Consider the following 20,487-nt stretch of genomic DNA (forward strand, 5'->3'; position numbering starts at 1 on the left):
CAATACACTTCTGCATTCCCTCGAACCAAATTTTCAAAGCTCTTACCGCCACTCACAAGTGGATACCTCCAAGAGGGCTATTTAAAGGCTTCAATAGCTTCTTCAGGTGTTAAATAATGTTGATTTTGGATTTTTATATTATTTTTGATGTTCAGGAACAAAAGGAAATCATTAGGTGCCAAATCAATACTGTAAGGTGGATGACCTCTTAATTCGTGCTTTTGAGTGCTCAAAAACGACCTTTTGTGAGCCGATACGTGAGAGCTTGCATTGTTTTGGTGAAGGATGATTCGTCTTCGGCGTTTGGTTTTCTTTACTTATCCGGTAACTTCTGGCAAACAAATGGTTGTGCACCACTCAGAATTTATTGTTTGAAGTTTTATCAATGGTACAGCTGATTTTCAGAAAACATCGTTGATGTGCTTCTTCCGCGAACAACTTTTTTTGTTTCAAGTTCGTCTTGGAACACCCACACTGTCGATTGTTGTTTTGTTTCCGGCTCATATGCATAAATTCAAGCTTCGTCACCTGTTACTACGATGTAATAGGCGTGCTTTGAACAGTCGCGGCTGAATTTCTTCAATATTTCTTTACACCAATCGACACGGATCCGTTTTCGGGCAATTCTCAAATTATATGGTATCCAACGAGAACAAATCTTCTTGACGACCAATTTTTAATGCAATATTGAATGTATGCCAATCCTACAATACTCAAAGATGTCTTTATTTGACGATATGCCACACGAGGATCTTGCGTTAACAATTAACACAGAACATTGATTGTTTCTGGCACAACGACCGGTTTTGGACGGTTCTCACGAAATGTATGCTGCAAAGATCGACGGCCACTTTGGAACCCGTTGTGCCAGCGTTTCACAGTGGTTAAGCGTGGTGCTCCAACGCCAAAAGTCTCAATAATCCACGTAGGAAGTTGTAATAAATCGACGCACGAATATTTTCACGAGTTAATACCATCTCTTGGACGAGATGAACTTTTCAACTGACGGAAAAAGAGCAAATATTACTCGCTTTTATAAAAAAATGCTGAAGCCTAAAAATTATCATAACTCCTAAACTGCAAATAACAGTATGCTTTTTAACAGTAAAAGTAACAGAAGTAGTACGATTTTTTTTTTTTTTTGTTAACAATTTTTTTTAATTTGTTCAAAACCTTGGAACTTTAACTTATTTTATTTTTGCTACAGCTACATAAGCTACATATTTTATAATAAATGAATGAAAAAATAAATAAGCATTGCAAATGCATAGCAGCCCGATTTTCAGTGAGTGCCAGTTTCAGTGGTGAGTAAACAAAATCTGCTTCCTCCTCGTTTTTCTACCCACCCTTTTTTAGTGCCCTAGTCTTCCTTTGTTTTTCGGCCTACTCATATCCATATATTCATGGCGTGAAAGAGAGTTATTTTGTAACTTAAGCGACTGTATGGCATAAAAGTGGTTCATAAATTTTTCAGAAAAAATTATATACTCGCAGGTAGGAAGAAAACGTGAAAAGGATAATCCGACAAGAATAACGAAAATAAACGCGGGCGTGTGTAAATATGTATGTGTATGTGCATATTTATAAATATATATGCATATGTATATGTTATATAAATAAATTGAGTATAGAGATGGGTTTGTGCGTGACTGCCATTCACTCAGTCGAGGGATCGCTGCCCACTGCGGACAAGAAGCTTTCAAAGATAGAAACAACATTTCTTTTAAGCGTTTGCCCTCATTTGGGAATAGCAAATCACGGGTGATTTTCTCAAAAAAAAAAAAAAACCATCTGTAGTTCGGAGTTGGTGGTTTTTTTTTTTGGTTGTTTTTTAGGTGGTGAGGAGTGATCAAAATGTACTTACAGCGACCGTCGTGTACTACATTCAGTTGTCTGGCCACTAAAACAATCCCTCTTCCTCTTCTGGGGAAACCCCCTTCCCGGAACTACTTTCTACATTACTTCAGGAGTGCCCAGAATGGCATCCATAAAGGACCAATTCTATTCACCCGCGACTGGGTCAAACCATATTTGTAGCCAGCTTCATGCTATAAGCTTATCTTCTTATGTTTCTATCTGTGCCGCGTTTGTGTCTATTGACCACAATTGGTTTCAGCGTCCAGGGTCCTCTCCTTTTGACATATAGAGGTTCTATGTCATCGGTAGTCTCCATTGCTCCGCTTTTTGGCGCAAAAGGAGCATCAGAAGAAAGGGATATCAAATTTGTTGGTATCGACTTCTTCCCGTCTAATGTCGTTGTTGTTGTGGTCGTTGTTGTTGTGGTCGTTGTTGTTGTTTTAGCAGCAATAGAAGCCCCATCAGTGTAGGGTACATCAGGGGTCGTCTTCGTCTGGCTCATCTAAAGACATTCTGTTTCGACAGGTTGGGTCCAGAGGGAGAGGGGTGTTAGATGCGTGGGTTTTAACGGGCATGTGAAAAGGTGGTTAGTGACGTGCGGGGTGCCTTCACATGCTGGACGTATATTTGGTAAGTCGGGGTCGATTCTGGATAAGTAAGAGTTTAACCTGATACAGTATCCAGAACGTAATTGTGACAGGGAGGCTGGAGCTCTTCATCTGCTATAGGTGGTGGGTGGACTCCGATGACGGCATTCGGGGGTCGGGAGCTTAAAAAGGTGGTAACGGTCTACCGGTGAATGTCGTTTGATGTCTGTCTAAACACTGTCTGGTTCAGTAGATTTCTGTTAGTTTTGTCCTGGATCTCGTCGGCGTAGTTTAAAAGGTGTCTTCCGACGTGTCTAGGAGGCGGCTCTGGCTCGAGCAGATGTCTGCAGAAGTGAAACCTGCGATAGCACCTTAACTGGAACTGCTTGCTGAGCAGTTTGTTGTGCTCCATTACAGGGAGCATCTCTGCTTCATTGTAAAGTTGTTGAAGGGGGGACGTCAAGAGGCAACCGGTTGCTGGCAGTATTTTGACATGACTGAAGCTTCATCCACTGCGTGTCACTGCTTCCAGACGACCACACAGGCGCAGCATAGTTTAGAACCGGCCGGCCAATTGCTTTAAATGTCGATAGCAACAATTCTTTGACTTTGCCCCAAGTGCTGCCGGCAAGCGATTTGAGGACCTTGTTGCGATTTTGGACTTCAGTAGCGGTTGTGTGCGCAGAGAAGGAGAGCAAACTGTGGAAGGTTACACCCAACATTTTGAGATTGTGTTCAGTCGGAATTGGTGTGTTATCAACTTTTACCTTGAGAGGCAGTTTGACTGACCTCCTTTGTCCAGGTGGTGAAGAGGGTCGCCGTGGACTTAGTGGTCGAAAGTGCGAGGTTCCTCGCAGTGAAAAAGCGAGAAAGGTCGGTGAGGTAGACGTTCACATTGGAACACAGGCCATTGATGTCATTGCCCGACGCCATTATCGTGCAGTCGCCAGGGTATGAGACCAGGGAGACTCCCTCTGGTGGTTGGCTCATGTCGTCAGGCGTTCGTGAGTGTCGTTCGTCAGTCAAACAGTTAGTGCCTCCTTACTCAAGAGCTCCTACTCTTCAGCTGCCCACACCGCATATAGGAGGTACTACATTATTTTTTCTGGAGTATAAAACTGTATGCATACAGGTTAGGTGGTCCGTTATTTACCAATTTGATTATTTTTCTTGCGACGCTCCCAAAGTCAGTGGCCTTCTATTGATAAAAACAACTATAAATCTATACAAAAAAATAAATTGAAAAAAGTCTTAAAAGAAGAAATACCAGAAATAAGTTCGAAAATTGATGAATACTTGAATACTACGCTACCTCGTGATGATTACCGAGAATTATTAGAGCTAAGTAAAATATTTTTAGGCACAATGAACGTCAAAGAAATCTAATTTTATAAACCGGGGGCATTCCATCACGCTCGATGGATGCCCAAGCACTTTATTGCTTAAAAATGTATATTTTTCGAGACAGTTTCAATTTAAGCGCAGCAGATAAACAAAGTTTTCAGGACATAGCATTGTTCGTCGTTTTTGTGTATGTTCCATTTTGGTACTCTGCACCGCTAGCTGCAGCTGCACCGAATCAAGACCTTGAATTCATCAAATCTGTTTACCAATATAGAACGATCGATAGAAATCTGTCCGATGCAGTTTTCAGAAAATTTCGGAATCATCTATGGTACTTAAGTCCTGAAACAGGGGCTCTAACATTTTTCGATAAAAAATTATCTTATAGTTTAAAGCAAAAAATGGTAGAAGCATTAAAATTGAGCGATGACAATCAGTTTGATGCTCCTAAACGCTTCATATTTAATTCCGATGATTTCAAATGGTTCATAAATAAAGACATTGATTACTTTATAAACGAAAATTCTTTAAAATTTTTTGAAAGATTTGATATTCATACCAGTTTTCTTCAATTAGACAGCAGTAAATGAGTAGAAGATCCTGGATATTTGAGAGGTTTAGAGGTTGTAAGAAATTTAAGAGTAGTCAATGACAATGCAGAAAGAGCTGTAAAATTGTCGGAAGAATATGTTAACGTTTTAGCAAGAAGTGAAGATGACAAACAGTATGTAATCCAGATTGTAAGCGAGTAGAAAAAAAAAATGTAACTAAAACATGTTTACTAAAATAAATCGTGCATTCTTAAGTGGTATAAATTTGATTCGACTTGTGGATTTTTTCATATTTCATCTTCATACCATAGAAATTGATAATTTTTTTATATAAACGTCAGAATTTTGCTATAACAGTAATAACATTGCTGCAAAAGTGAAAAAGTCTGAAATTTACACACAGTTCAACTTTAACTTCGATTAACTTTTAAGGGAGTCAATTTATCGAAAAATTATAAGAGATCTTGTTTGTAGAGAGTTAAAATTGCCATCAGAATATGTATTTTTCATAGGTGTAAATTACCATACTAGAGAAAAAAAAAGTTTATTCCAAAAAGTAGCAAAATCCCATGTTATATAAATGGGAAATATATCGTGTTTGGGGCAAGGTTTATTCTGAATATTAAGAGCTGATTTTGATCTGATAATTTTTCTTAGACAGAAAACTAAAAGTATAGGGGCGTCGCAAGAAAAATAATCAAATTGGTAAATAACGGACACCCTAATACAGGTAGTCCCTTTATGTACAAGGTGTACCATATGCCACAAATTTTGTGAGAACCTGGGCTTAACATCTAATGAAGAATGTATGAGCACATAATATGCATACATATATATCTTTATATATATATTTCTTATGTTCGTGTGTTTGTCACTGAACTCCTCCTAAACGACTGAACCGATTTTGATGAAATTTTTTGTGTGTGTTCAATGGGATTCGAGAATGGTTTAGATTCACAATTGCCGGGAAAATGGTCAAAACGTGGACCCGGGTAACCTTCGGATGTGTATATACAATATGGGTATCAAATGAAAGCTGTTGGTGAATGCTTTAGTTCAGAGTATTTTTCATGCCGCTCCGTGACTAGGGTCTCGAGATAGAGACCAAAATGTGGACCCTAGAATGTGTTTGTACAATATGAATATCAAATTGAAGCTGTTGGTGAATGCTTTAGTACAGAGTATTTTTCATGCCGCTCCGAGACTGGGGTCTCGAGATATAGGTCAAAACGTGGGCCCGGGTAACCTTCGAATGTGTATATACAATATGGATATCAAATGGAAGCTGTTGGTGAATGCTTTAGTTCAGAGTATTTTTCATGCGGCTCCGTGACTAGGGTCCCGAGATAGAGACCAACACGTGGACCCTAGAATGTGTTTGTACAATATGGATATCAATTGGAAGCTGTTGGTGAATGCTTTAGTACAGAGTACTTCTCATGCCGCTCCGTGACTGGGGTCTCGAGATATAGGTCAAAACGTGGGCCCGGGTAACCTTCGGATGTGTATATACAATATGGGTATCAAATGGAAGCTGTTGGTGAATGCTTTAGTTCAGAGTATTTTTCATGCCGCTCCGTGACTAGGGTCCCGAGATAGAGACCAACACGTGGACCCTAGAATGTGTTTGTACAATATGGATATCAATTGAAAGCTGTTGGTGAATGCTTTAGTACAGAGTATTTCTCATGCCGCTCCGTGACTGGGGTCTCGAGATATAGGTCAAAACGTGGGCCCGGGTAACCTTTGGTTGTGGATGTGCAATATGGGCATCAAATGAAAGCTGTCGATAAGTGCTTTAATGTGGGTAATTTCCATACCTATTGATGACTAGGGTCTCGAAATATATGCCAAAACGTGGACCCGCCGTGTCTTTAAACCGAATTAAACCAAACTTACACACATTGTTAAGTAGGTATTGAAGATGGTTTCCGTATAGTTTGAATACCTATTGGTAGATAGGGTCTCGAGATATAGGTCAAAACGTGGACCCGGGTAACCTTCGGACGTATATGTACAATATGGGTAGCAAATGGAAGCTGATGATTTCTATAGTATAGAGTATTTTTCATACCGTTCCGTGACTAGGGCCTCGAGATAGAGACCAAAACGTGGAGCCTAGAATGTGTTTGTACAATATGGATATCAAATGGAAGCTGTTAGTGAATGCTTTAGTTCACAGTATTTTTCATGCCGCTCCGTGACTAGGGCCTCGAGATAGAGACCAAAACGTGGAGCCTAGAATGTGTTTGTACAATATGGATATCAAATTGAAGCTGTTGGTGAATGCTTTAGTTCAGAGTATTTTCCATGCCGCTCCGTGACTAGGGCCTCGAGATAGAGACCAACACGTGGACCCTAGAATGTGTTTGTACAATATGGATATCAATTGGAAGCTGTTGGTGAATGCTTTAGTTCAGAGTATTTTTCATGCCGCTCCGTGACTAGGGCCTCGAGATAGAGACCAACACTTGGACCCTAGAATGTGTTTGTACAATATGGATATCAATTGGAAGCTGTTGGTGAATGCTTTAGTTCAGAGTATTTTTCATGCCGCTCCGTGACTAGGGCCTCGAGATAGAGACCAACACGTGGACCCTAGAATGTGTTTGTACAATATGGATATCAATTCGAAGCTGTTGGTGAATGCTTTAGTACAGAGTATTTTTCATGCCGCTCCGTGACTAGGGTCTCGAGAGATAGGTCAAAACGTGGACCCGGGTAACCTTCGGATGTGTATGTACAATATGGGTATCAAATGGAAGCTGTTGGTGAAAGCTTTAGTACAGAGTAGTTTTCATGCCGCTCCGTGACTAGGGTCTCGAGATAGAGACCAAAACATGGAGCCTAGAATGTGTTTGTACAATATGGATATCAAATTGAAGCTGTTGGTGAATGCTTTAGTTCAGAGTATTTTTCATGCCGCTCCGTGACAGGGGTCTCGAGATATAGGTCAAAACGTGGACTCAGGTAACCTTCGGATGTGTATGTTCAATATGGGTATCAAATGGAAGCTGTTGGTGAATGCTTTAGTTCAGAGTATTTTTCATGCCGCTCCGTGACTAGGGTCTCGAGATAGATACCAAAACGTGGTATTGAATAAATAAATAAATAGTATGAGAATAAAGAAATAAATAATATGAAAACCATATCTTTTCTGTTCTAAACCATATCTATTCTATTTTAGTGTGCCCAGCGAAGCGGGCCGGGTTTGCTAGTATACATATATATATGTGTGTGTGTGTTGTGTGTGGGTGCATGTACAAGTAAATAAACTAAAATGTACTGCAGAAATAATTTTGACATCATCCTTGACTCGGTTACACCAACACGTATTGAAAAAGTCATAACCTTTTGCTCGCTGAAAACGCGTGCCGCGCTTTATGCTACGTTTTTTTGTGCGTACAGCCTCTTTCCCTCAATCTGCGCATGTATTGTATATAGTAAATTAGTACACACATGCATACCTATGTAAACCACACCTTCGTTTCATGCTTTGACTTAGTTTTGTGGCATGTTCCGGACGTGCTAATGCATAGCAGATCTCCAAAATGCCTCTAACATAAACAATTCCGGTCATTCAACGTTAACAAAAGAAGAAAAAAAGTTAAAAAAAAAACAAAAAAAAAAATACATTCATACTAATGTATGTAATACATATATGTTTGTAGTTATGTAGTGAAAGAATAACTGGATGTATGAATGCGGCAGCAGAGTGGAACCTTCACTTTTGCCAACTATTCGCCGCTACTAATGCGTGCCCTTCCACAATACCAGAACTATCGTAAATTACGTGCATACATACAGACACACATCCATAGATACATACATATACACTGGTATTGTATTCAACACACTTGTACAAGTATTTACCCAAAAAAAGATTATAATTTGTTCTAAAAACTCGCATGTAGCCGTGAAAGCTGCAGTTAAACAAGTGAACTCATATGTGTGTGTGTGTGTGTATGTATGTGTCTGTATGTCTGTATGTAAAGAATAGAATAGTGAAACTGTAGAGAAAACAAAATCGACAAAACAAAGAATGACACATAAACGGAGCTTGGGAGATGTGAGTGCGTTTGGATGTGTGCTTAGATAAATGTTGTTTTGCCGTACACTACGCTTAGAACCGCTTCGAGCATCGTGGCTAAAAAAAGCCAAATGACAACCACAATAAATACCAAGTGCAACCAAAGAGCCACACTAGTCACATTGCCACGATGAAAACAGTCAAAAACGACCGAAAAACTATCAACATGCCGCAAGTCGATTTCAATCAGCCACAACAAAAACGACCATAAAAAGTAAGACCACAGATGGCAGAGTGGCGAAGTACAGTGTGTCGTAAGTGGTGCTTGTATTTTGTATAAAAATTACTATGAGCATATTCAGGAGTACACATTGATCAAAAAGTTCCGGAAACAACCGCCAGGTTCTCCTCTAAGTCAACTGATTTGCGTTCTATTTTTTCCTTTAAAAATAGATTTGAATTTGCCACAATGAGTTAACATGAACGCATCAGAAAAGATGGTGAGTCTATCGAAGATGCGGAACAGCCTGCGAGGTGGCAAGCCGTCGACATCGAAATTTGATGAAGGTATCAATAAAGTGAAAGAAAAGTTGAGCAATAATCGCAAACTAACCATTTGAGATCTGGCAGAAGACTTGAAAAAAAAAAACAACTGATTATGGATCAGTTCAGGACATTTCAATTAATGGTTGTTGCTGCAAAGTTGGTCCTAAAGAACCTGAATTTCATAGAAAAAACGGACCGCGTTGATATCGCTAAAGACATGATTTCCAAGGCTGAATCCGACCCAACATACATCATACACATCATCACTGGAGATGAGACATAGGCTTATGAGTACGAAACACAATCCAGCCCTCAGATGAGTGAGTGAAGAGCTAAGAATGAACAAAGACCAAAAAAACCCGACGTTTTGAGTCAAAAAAGAAAGCGATGCTCACAATTTTTAAAAAAATCGAAGACGAGAGCTAGATCTAAGGCTGGCTTAAGTGCATAGCAGTGAAGCGATAATATCACTTTTATTGACTTTTATTTTGAATTTTCTGAATATATTCCGGGAACTTTTTGATCAAGTTGTAAGTGCGTTTTTCAATTTTTCGAGAAGGTCAGTTCAAAATTGTATAACCGTCACCACAAATAAGCGAAACTTTCGAGTGCCGAATCTCTCATGATGGAATCTTATCGGATGCTATCCAAACCGACGCTGGCGTAAGACAGAGCTGCATTCTGTCGCCGCTTCTTCTCCTTGTTGTCATCGATGAGTTACTAACTATGATACATCAATCGACAATGCAGGAAAAAGAGAAATGCTATGGCAACCGATTTCAATGGAACATCTCGAAGAGGTAGATTTTGCTGACAGTTGCTCTCAACGCAAATCGGATATCGAAAGCAAGTTGAATGATCTCGTAAACCACTCTAGTGCCGCTGGACTTAAAATCAATGCAAAGAAACCATTTGCCAGTACATACGAACGATGCATTCAACAATATCGGAGAGGAAAATATTGAAAATGTAAACGTTTTTCAATACCTTGGAAGTCAATTCACTGCGGAAAGCTGATGTAAAAAGGATGTATCTACAAGATTGGAAAAAGCAAGAGGTGCATTTGCAAATCTTCTTTGCAACAAAAATATGGATTTTCAACTCCAATCAGTTCTGCTCTACGCCTGTGAAACATGGTGTCGGTCTGCGGAAATTGTACAGAACCTTCTGCAGCAGACAAGCGCTGGACTGGAATCCCCAAGGACAGTGCATAAGAGGCAGACCTAAGAGCCCCGCTGCTTCGAAGAGAAAATACAGAGCCGTGGACAAAACAATGATCTGGCACCAAGTGAAAAATATATCCGGGAATCGCACAAAATGGAAAAAAATTTACTTTGGCCCTATGCTCCGCAACGGAGACGAAGGAATGATGATGATGATGACGATGACCACAAATAAGAAGTCGTTATCGCAATTTTGTTTATTGACGTAAAATGATTCTCAAGTTTGCCGATGGTTTACCGAGTACTGCGTTCGGTAGGACGGTTATGCACACCTTAAATTGGCCTGAGCGCGCGATGAACACTTTTCACAGAGCGTCGATTTGAGTTTTTGCATTTAAGTGACAGGTGGCGCAAAATTAATCACCTTATCGGAAGATTTATAATGTTTGCAAATGGTTTTTGTTTGTATTCAGTAAGAAAGTTATTCAAAAACAAAATTGAATGATTAATTTGCGCTACTTTATATATTGACCCATACATATTGACCTGAGAGTTTAACAAGCTTTTGAGAGATCGGAAATCTGTTTTCGGCATTATGTGAAAAGTTGTTCAAACTAAATTGAATGATTAATTTTGCGCCACCTTGTCATTTCAGAAGTTTTAAGTTACAGATTTGTTAAAAACTTTCAATTGAATAAATCAGCTGTTAAACTTCTCTGCGAGATATTTTCAAAATCTGTTCACCATTCAGTTAGTGCAGTCCTGTCCAAATTCTGGATGTTCTCGTACTAATTCTCGTAGTTAGTGAATCGACATTGTGTTAGGTGTGCAACTAAGTTCTCGCTGTTTTTTTTATGAAAATACAACTTTATTCTGAAAAAAATGGTTACAAGTGAATCATTGAAAGTATTGTCTATCGCTGGCTACTACATTTTTTCCATCTTTTTGGCACATCTCGTATACCGTCGCGGTAAAACTCGGCATTTTTGAGGCTATCCACGGATCAAGCCATTTTTTGATGTCTTCATATGAATGGAACTGCTGGTCAGCTAGACCATGTGCCATCAATCGGAGCAGGTGACAATCGGATGGCGCAATATCTGGAGAATATGGCGGGTGGGGTAGGATTTCCCATTTCAGTGTTTCCAGGTAGGTTTTAACGGGCTTGGCAACGTGAGGCCGAGAGTGGTCATGCTGTAGAATCACTTTGTAATGTCTCTCCGCGTATTGTGGCCGCTTCTCGCGCAGTGATCGGCTCAATCGCATCAATTGAAGTCGATACCGATCCCCAGTGATGGTTTCGCTTGGTTTTAACAGTTCATAATAAATAACACCAACTTGGTCCCACCAAATACATAGCAAAATCTTCGCAGCGTGCATCTTCGACCGAGGCGACGACGTAGATGCATGACCGGGTAGTCCCCAGGACTTTCTTCTCTTTGGATTATTGTAATGAATCCAATTTTCATCACCCACCACGATGCGATGAAGAAAACCCTTCCTTTTTTTGCCGCTGGAGCAGTTTTTCACAGGTGAAAAAACGACGTTCAACATCCCTTGGTTTTAAGTCATAAGGAACCCAAGCCCCTGTTTCTGAATCATTCCCAAAGCACGCAATCGCCTGACGGGTAACTCCTAATACTGAAGCAAGCTCTTCTTGCGTTTGACACGAATCCTCATTGAGCAACGCCTCCAATTCAGCATCTTCGAAGGTTTTTGACCTTCCTTCCCGCGGACGGTCGTCAACATTAAAATCGCGGTCTTTGAAGCGTCGAAACCAATCTCGGCACGTTGTTTCACTGAAAGCAGCATCTCCATAAACTTTTTATAGCTCTCGATATCTCGATGCGCTTCAGCCGCCGTTTTTTCGAATGAAAGAGGAAATTCAACACTTCCCGCAAATGACGATTATTCGACACGATTCCTCCGGCTAAGAGTTGATGTCGCTTAGGATCCAAAGTTTTCTTGTTCTATAATTGCACATTGGTATTCGTGCATCGTCGTAGTCTGGTATTGAGACGTCGGTTTCACATTGGCGTTCTTTTGCGCTGCAGATGAAACTTGCGTCACTTTTCAGCAGCGCAAAGAAGTGATTCTTCCATTATTCCAGTATACTGGTTCACCTGGTTCACTGTTAGTTACTATGTGAATTTGCATAGTCTAGAAGCTGATAGAACTCTGAGGCACTCTCAGCAGTTATTCCTAGCTCTGCGTCTTCAAATGAAATTACTGCTGCGGTAATTGTACGTAGATTATCTTATGATTATCTTATCTCATTGCTTACGTGTGTCGTTTCAATGGAAAGTACTTTATTCCCTTGCTATTTTTTATTTTACCTCATTTTTCAAATAAAACACTGTATTGGCGTGCGATGCATGTGGAACGTGTCAATACCAGTGAAATGAATATTCGGCTATATTGGAATTTCGGTCTCAATCCAAAAAAGACACAAAGTAAGGCGCTCGTCATTCACTTATACGAATATTTGGACTGAATCGCAATAAAGCAGAGTTGAATTGACTGACTTAGCGGTGTAGTGGTGAATGGGGCGAAATGGCCGATTTAACTGTTTGACTGATTGTATATAGCTTTTGATTGTTTGTGTGCGTGTGCGCATACATATATGAGTATTTTGGCTTAAATTTTGGTTTGGTTAAGTTTGCCTTTCAAAGTCTCGAATTTCGCGCTCAAATTGCTCAACGCTGCAATGGAGGCAGCAACAAAACGCAACGAAAAATTAAATATTCCAACAGCCATCAGGTTTGTGACTAATCAATTTCTTTGTGGTTACCTGTCTACCGCTACCTCAATGTATAATAGATATGTGTTTTTGTATATACTTATCTACATTAGGGTGGCCAAATGGGAAAACGATTACTAAAGCGTAGTAGGTACTATCGATCAGAAACAGCCACACTGACAATCGACTATGTAGATCTACTCTAGGGCGCCCTGGCTATTTTCCTTTCCTGTATGAAAAACAAAACAAGTTAGTCACTCAGTGTTCGGTCTCGATCTGCCCTTTGGAACCATCATTTTTAACACATCAAACCAATATTCTTAAATATCTCGGTGGTTCAAAGCGCACATGGTGTGAAAATTCATTGCTCCTCTGCAAACATTTCAAATGTTTTTATGAATATAGCTCGTGCATTCTCAATACATCCGTCCCAAAAATGTACCGGCTAAGTCTGGCGAAAGCTGGAGCACGGCAAGAAAATGCTCTGTACTAGCTTTGTTCTCTACAAAGACTTGATTTGTGTATGCAAAACAGGAGCCTTGTCCCATGACATCAATGGACTTTCTTCTAGAACTCATACCTCTTTACATCCTTACCAAGCGAGAACCACCAATTAACCTTGGGGCTCATCAAAACAGCAGAAAGTTTGATATTCCTGCTGAACTAAACCCGAAGCCTCAATGCCACGCTGTGGATCATCGACAGATTCACCTCTGTCTGAGAAGGAATTTTATTACCACCAAGTCAGGTTTTTTCAGGTGTCAGTACTGCACCAGCGGCTCTAATGGGTTATATTAATGAAAACTCTGCTCTAGGCGAAAATTTCCATATACTTGGTCGTAAAATTGACTGCCCAATTGGACGCTTCAAAGAGCCGCAGTTCACCAATTCATCAATCAGTTCGTTACCTTGAATGCCACAGTATCCCGGCATCCGCATAAGTTCAATACAGTTCCGTCTTGCAACGGCGTCTGAATTTACATATACTGAAGGTGGCGTGTTCCCAAAACAGTTACTTTATTTTTCGCGATTTTGACAAGTCTGACGTCAGGCTCCTTTCCAATACAAAATAAACGAACAAAACTAAGAAAGAGGAGAAATTACTTGTTTGTGAAAATTCAATGAATGGCTTGGCAATATTGTGATTTGTGAGATTTATTTTCGCCGCTCATTCGCCACATTTTGGCGAATGCAAGTTCGATTCACTACTCATAATACAAAACAGATAAATTCGTGCTAAGATTCATTCTCTTCGTAACTGTATTGCAAAGACTTCCATTGAAAGACCGTCAAGGTATGACCGTTATCGTCATATCTCAAGCAGTAAAATATCTGAAAATACTGTTCAAAAGCAATCCAGCTTCTGTACCAGTTTCAAGCTTGAAGTCGTCGGTGCAGAAATTGCCACGATTTCTACCTTAAGCACTCCTTCATGTACCCTATGATAAAACCGAGAATCTTGAAAATACTTTGTTTCATTATCGAAAAGAAAACAGAGATATTTAACTTGATAGTAAAGAATGAATCCTCATTGTTGGATTTTTCTATACATTCCTTTTATAAGGGAAAATAATACATGTACCTTCCGCGAGACCACGGCTAATTGCTGTTTCATGCACGTAGATTCGAACCTACGCGCACCCGAATGGTAGTCACGCACAAACCCATTTGGCTTCGGCGGCCGCCTACTGCATGAGGCAATGGAGCTCCATCTGATCTGTGCTTTCCTGAGAAAAAAGTTGTGCAACAACAGTCAAGCGGATATCGATGACCGGGTGGGAGACTCCTTACAAAAGTTGATCAATTTGGATCTGCACCATGGCGTCGTCGGAGGCTTATCGCTTATTCCTTAGCCTCCCTAAACATTCTGCATGCCTGCTAGACATCCAAGAGATGTAGTCCAAGAAATGTTTTTCATATGCCCGGCCACCCTAATGTGCCTACAGTCAACAGCTGCTTTTATTTATTCAATACATTTGTATATTGGGCGCTTGTTGCCTTTCACCTTCTACATACATACATTTGCCCTACTGAAGTGCGCAAATATAATATTTTCCATTTAATCAAGCCTAAGTGCACTGTGCAAGAAGTTGCATTCCAATTCTGTGAGAGGCATAACAGAATTTATGGGTCCACCATATGGCAATGTGCAACACATTAATGGTTATCCTTGCTTGCATTCCTGTATGTGAATATATTTATTGTAAGTATTCAGAACTGTGTCAATGTGCAGTCATTCAAGTATCGTAAAACTTCATTTCTACTATGAAGTCTGTTAGATGCACAAACAAAAAAGCATTGGATGTGCAGAAGTATATAAAAAATCATAAAGAATTTCTGCCACAGATGAAATGTGCTAGACATAGTTTTGGAAATACGGAAATGTGTCTGATACCGGAATGGAATCATCACATTCGTGTCGTATGAACAATCGTACGAAAAGCACTTAACTGATGCGCCAATCGTATTATCTGAATGGGATGAAGGCCTGCAAATGCAAACGGATCGTAATGTCTTTCCAATTCACAAGGGTTTTTAAGTTCTACTGTGTTTTGAATTGCATTTCTGCTTCACAATGAAGAAATTGCCAAACTAGTTTTTAAAATTATTTGAATTAAGCTAAACCTCACAGTTCAAGTGAAAGCGCAGGATATGAAATTAGGAGGCAGGTAAGCGATCGTAGTAATAAGATAAGATTTGATTGATTTGTTACATTGAAAGTAATTGCTTACTTGCAATTGAAGTACCTGTTGGGCCCCAAAATGGTCCAAATCCAAAAAGGTTGAGAGATAATTAAAGTCCAACAGCGTGCTAACGAGTGGCGCATTCGCACTATACTTAATCCAGCCATTAGATCTGATACAAGTTAAGTCCGTTATAGATATGAAATTATAATGCTTTTTTTAATGCGATAAATCGAAGTTTTGGAGATATTCAACTCCAATTCCATGAATTTCAACTATGATTTCGGCTCATTTTTGATTAACTTACGAACAATTACGATGGAGTTTATGGTGATTACCGATTTTGAGCGGCCCGGCCCGTATGTCCATTGTCATTTATGTCCTCATAACCATCTCTGAAACGTATAACCCACTCATGAACTCTGACACGAGATAGACAATCATCGCCATAAACTTTTTTCATCAATGCAAATTATTCGGTAAAAGTTGTACCGCTGATATTAGCTCTTTGATCGAAACTCATTTTTGTACCGATAACACAAACTAACTGACACTTTAGACGCAATAACTTGGCTTCCACTGAACCGAATGTCACCAAGTTTTCACTGGAAGTCAGCAGGGATGCAACTTCAAACGCATTATAAAAAGGGCGCCATCAAAAACATTTTTATGACGCCAGTCTTGTTTGTTTTGGACTTCACCTTGTAGACGTCACTGCTCGAACCAAAACTTGTTTGAGTCTCCAAAGTTCTTCAAAAGGCCTTGTTCTCCCATTCTGACCACAAACTGTAGTTCAAAGGTTTCAAATCTGGGCTTCCAGACGGCTATGAGTCCAGGAATACTGTTTTTTAGCCACTGCTTTTTGGGTAGAAGCGGAATCTTGCTGGAAGATTTTAGATAATCAGCATAGAGAAGAAAATAAGCAAAAAAAAAGACACATGAACAGATTCATTAATAAACAAAAGCCAAAATAACAAAGGTCTTCAAATACTTTACTGAGGTACACCACAGGTGGCAATAAACTTTCGAAGAAATCCCATCGATATCTGCTGGCTGCATCTTTTTATAAACCATTCATTACACATTTTTTTGATGTTTTTTATTAATATTTTGTTTTATTAAATTTTTTTTCTGAATACTTTTTTCATTCATAATTTTATTTTTTAATATTTTGGTTTATTAATCGTGTTTTTATTTATAACTAGCATTCCCCAGTGGGCTTCGCACCACCATTCATAAAATGTTTTTTTATATTGAATCGTCTGGCGTGCTCCCCAATTGGTGTTTTATCGGCTTTTATTATTTTGTGGTCATCGGTGGGCATCAGATCGAGTGCCACTTTGAACAATTTCACCAATTCATTGTGTTGATGGAACATTGTTTGCAATTCATTCACGATTGATCTTCTCGTATTCGTCGAAATTGCACAGCGCTGATCTAATTCACGATTCTCATCACCAATAAAATATATTTGCAAAAATTGATGGTCACCATCTGGGAATAGTAGCAAAGACCCAGCTCTTGAATCTGTAAAGTTCGAGAAATATATGTAGATAACGGATCTGAATTTTTAAAAACATCGAACAGAGGGACGGCACATAAATTAAATATGATATTGTTTATTCCAAACGAAGTAATAACCTTAAACGTCGGCATAAATTCATCTCTTATAATATTTGTAGCTCCAAAAGATGTCATTTGAAAGCATGAATTGTATTTTTTAATGTTTAAGAGGAAATGCTTCGACGTTTAAGAGGAAATGCTTCGAATCGCCAACAACCAATGAATGCAAAGGTTCTGGCGGAAGCTCTAGCACCGGCAATTTGACTTTCCCACCAGCACAGCACATACCAGGCGTTTAGTTTCTGAATTTAATTGCTTTGCAATGTATACATTCTATATTCATTTGGCCAATGTAGGCATGCATGCTGTAATCAATGGTGGCATCGTAATTGAAAGACACGCGGTCCATTTGACGTATATCATAAACGGACGTACGCCCACGACGGTTTCTTGGTGCTTCACTATTAACCGACTGATTTCTCCGTCTGTGTCGTTGTGTTTCCACTTAATTTCGTCGAACACAATCTTCTTCACTTTGTGATCACATAAAATGTCATAACTCAGGAACGGCTGCACCGATTTCAATCAAACTTCACACAAACCACATCCTCAAAGATAGGAAAGAACTCTAAAATTTTCGTGTCAATCGGTTCGGCGGTTCTTGAGTTATAAGATTACCAAGGGAATGTAACTTCTTTTTATATATAGATATATAGAATATAGATATAGATATAGATATAGATATAGATATAGATAGATATAGATATAGATTTTTTTTTTTTTTTATAAAATGGTTTTTATTATTAATTTCTTTTTATAGGTACAAAAGTTTAGTAATAATTTTTTTTTATACATTTTTTCTTTTACTAATAATGTTGTTTTATTAAATTTATTTTATTAAACTTTATTTTATTAATCATTTTATTTTTTTATAGATTTTTTAATACTTTCTTCATTATAATAATAGGACTATGAATAAGTTCGTGCGGTTTTACAACAGATGGCGTAACTTGATTATTATTCCATCGATCCACATTTCCAAACATTCATTGGAGAGCTACTGTCGTAAGGCACAAACGTCAGTATAAGTTTTTTATTTGAAGCGTAAACAACAATATTTTTACCACACTTGAAAATGTCGAATTTCGTGCCAAATAATGTGTTTTTGCGGGGAATTCTTCTTCATTATTTTAATATGAAGAAAAAAGCAGCCGAAAGTCATCGTATCTTGGTGGAAGTTTATGGTGAGCATGCTCTATCTGAGCGAACGTGCCAGAAGTGGTTTGCACGCTTTAAAAGTGGTGATTTTGGCTTGGAAGACGAAGAACGCGAGGGTGCGCCGCCAAAGTTCATGGATACCGAATTGGAGGAATTGCTCGATCAAGATCCGGCTCAAACGCAAGAAGAGGTTGCAAAAACTTTGGGAGTTGATCAATCAACCATTTCCAAACGTTTAAAAGCCATGGGAATGATCCGAAAGGTAGGCCATTGGGTGCCGTATGAATTGAAGCCAAGAGACGTTGAACGCCGTTTTATGGCATGCGAACAACTGCTTCAACGGCACAAAAGAAAGGGTTTTTTGCATCGAATTGTGACTGGCGATGAAAAGTGGGTCCATTACGACAATCCAAAACGTCGGGCAACGTATGGATACCCTGGCCATGCTTCAACATCGACGTCGGCGCAGAATATTCATGGCCTGAAGGTTATGCTGTGTATCTGGTGGGACCAGCTGGGTGTTGTGTATTATGAGCTACTGAAACCGAATGAAACGATTACGGGGGATGTCTACCGACGACAATTGATGCGTTTGAGCCGAGCACTGCGAGAAAAACGGCCGCAATACGCCGATAGACACGACAAAGTTATTTTGCAACATGACAATGCTCGGCCACATGTTGCACAAGTGGTCAAAACATACTTAGAAACGCTCAAATGGGATGTCCTACCCCACCCGCCGTATAGTCCAGACCTTGCGCCATCCGATTACTATCTCTTCCGATCGATGCAACATGGCCTGGCTGACCAGCACTTCCGTAATTACGATGAAGTCAAAAAATGGATCGATTCGTGGATTGCGGCAAAACCGACCGAATTTTTCACAAAGGGAATCCGTGAATTGCCAGAAAGATGGGAAAAAGTAGTAGTAAGCGATGGGCAATATTTTGAATATTAAATTTGTAACCATTTTACGTCAATAAAGTTTCAAATTTCGAAAAAAAACCGCACGAACTTATTCATAGTCCATTAATTCTTTTTTTTTATAAAAAAACTAGCATCACCCAGTGGGCTTCGCACCACCATACATAAAATGTTTTTTTATATTGAATTGGTGTTTTATCGGCTTTTATTATTATTTTGTGGTCATCGGTGGGCATCAGATCGAGTGCCACTTTGAACAATTTCACCAATTCATCGTGTTGATGGAACATTGTTTGCAATTCATTCACGATTGATCTTCTCGTATTCGTCGAAATTGCACAGCGCTGATCTAATTCACGATTCTCATCACCAATAAAATATATTTGCAAAAATTGATGGTCACCATCTGGGAATAGTAGCAAAGACCCAGCTCTATGGTATATTTGACCTTGAATCTGTAAAGTTCGAGAAATATATGTAGATAACGGATCTGAATTTTTAAAAACATCGAACACAGGGACGGCACATAAATAAAATATGATATTGTTTATTCCAAACGAAGTAATAACCTTAAACGTCGGCATAAATCCATCTCTTATAATATTTGTAGCTCCAAAAGATGTCATTTGAAAGCATGAATTGTATTTTTTAATGTTTAAGAGGAAATGCTTCGACGTTGGTGAATTGCCAAAAACCAATGAATGCAAAGGCTCTGCCGGAAGTTCTAGCACCGGCAATTTGACTTTCCCACCAGCACAGCACATACCAGGCGTTTAGTTTCTGAATTTAATTGCTTTGCAATGTATACATTCTATATTCATTTGGCCAATGTAGGCATGCATGCTGTAATCAATGGTGGCATCGTAATTGAAAGACGCGCGGTCCGGACGTACGCCCACGACGGTTTCTTGGTGCTTCACTATTAACCGACTGATTTCTCCGTCTGTGTCGTTGTGTTTCCACTAAATTTCGTCGAACACGATCTTCTTCACTTTGTGATCACATAAAATGTCATAACTCAGGAACGGCTGCACCGATTTCAATCAAACTTCACACAAACCACCTCCTCGAAGATAGAAAAGAACTCTAAAATTTTCGTGTCAATCGGTTCGGCAGTTCTTGAGTTATAAGATTACCAAGGAAATGTATCTTCTTTTTATATATAGATGTTTGTTATTAATAATTTATTTTTTGTACAAAAGTGTGTTTTATTAATAACTTTTTTTTATACAAACTTTTTGTATAAAAATTTATTTATAAAATGTTTTTTGTTATTAATT

At 39.1% G+C, this 20,487-nt stretch overlaps 1 protein-coding gene across 13 annotated transcripts in view; it reads left to right on the forward strand.

Annotated features, from left to right (window-relative positions):
- LOC128856993 (ecotropic viral integration site 5 ortholog) overlaps window positions 1-20,487 on the forward strand; it is a 121,074-nt gene that overhangs the window by 33,315 nt on the left and 67,272 nt on the right. For 12 of the 13 annotated variants that reach the window (XR_008453885.1, XR_008453886.1, XR_008453887.1 and 9 more), the window contains one exon: window positions 15,451-15,487. The exons of the other annotated variant lie outside the window; for it this stretch is intronic. The gene's annotated coding sequence lies outside the window, so the exon portion shown is untranslated. The remainder of the gene's footprint in view (window positions 1-15,450; window positions 15,488-20,487) is intronic. 13 annotated transcript variants of the gene reach the window in all.

The sequence above is a fragment of the Anastrepha ludens genome, chromosome 3 (assembly GCF_028408465.1).
Source record: "Anastrepha ludens isolate Willacy chromosome 3, idAnaLude1.1, whole genome shotgun sequence".
NCBI lineage: Eukaryota > Metazoa > Arthropoda > Insecta > Diptera > Tephritidae > Anastrepha > Anastrepha ludens.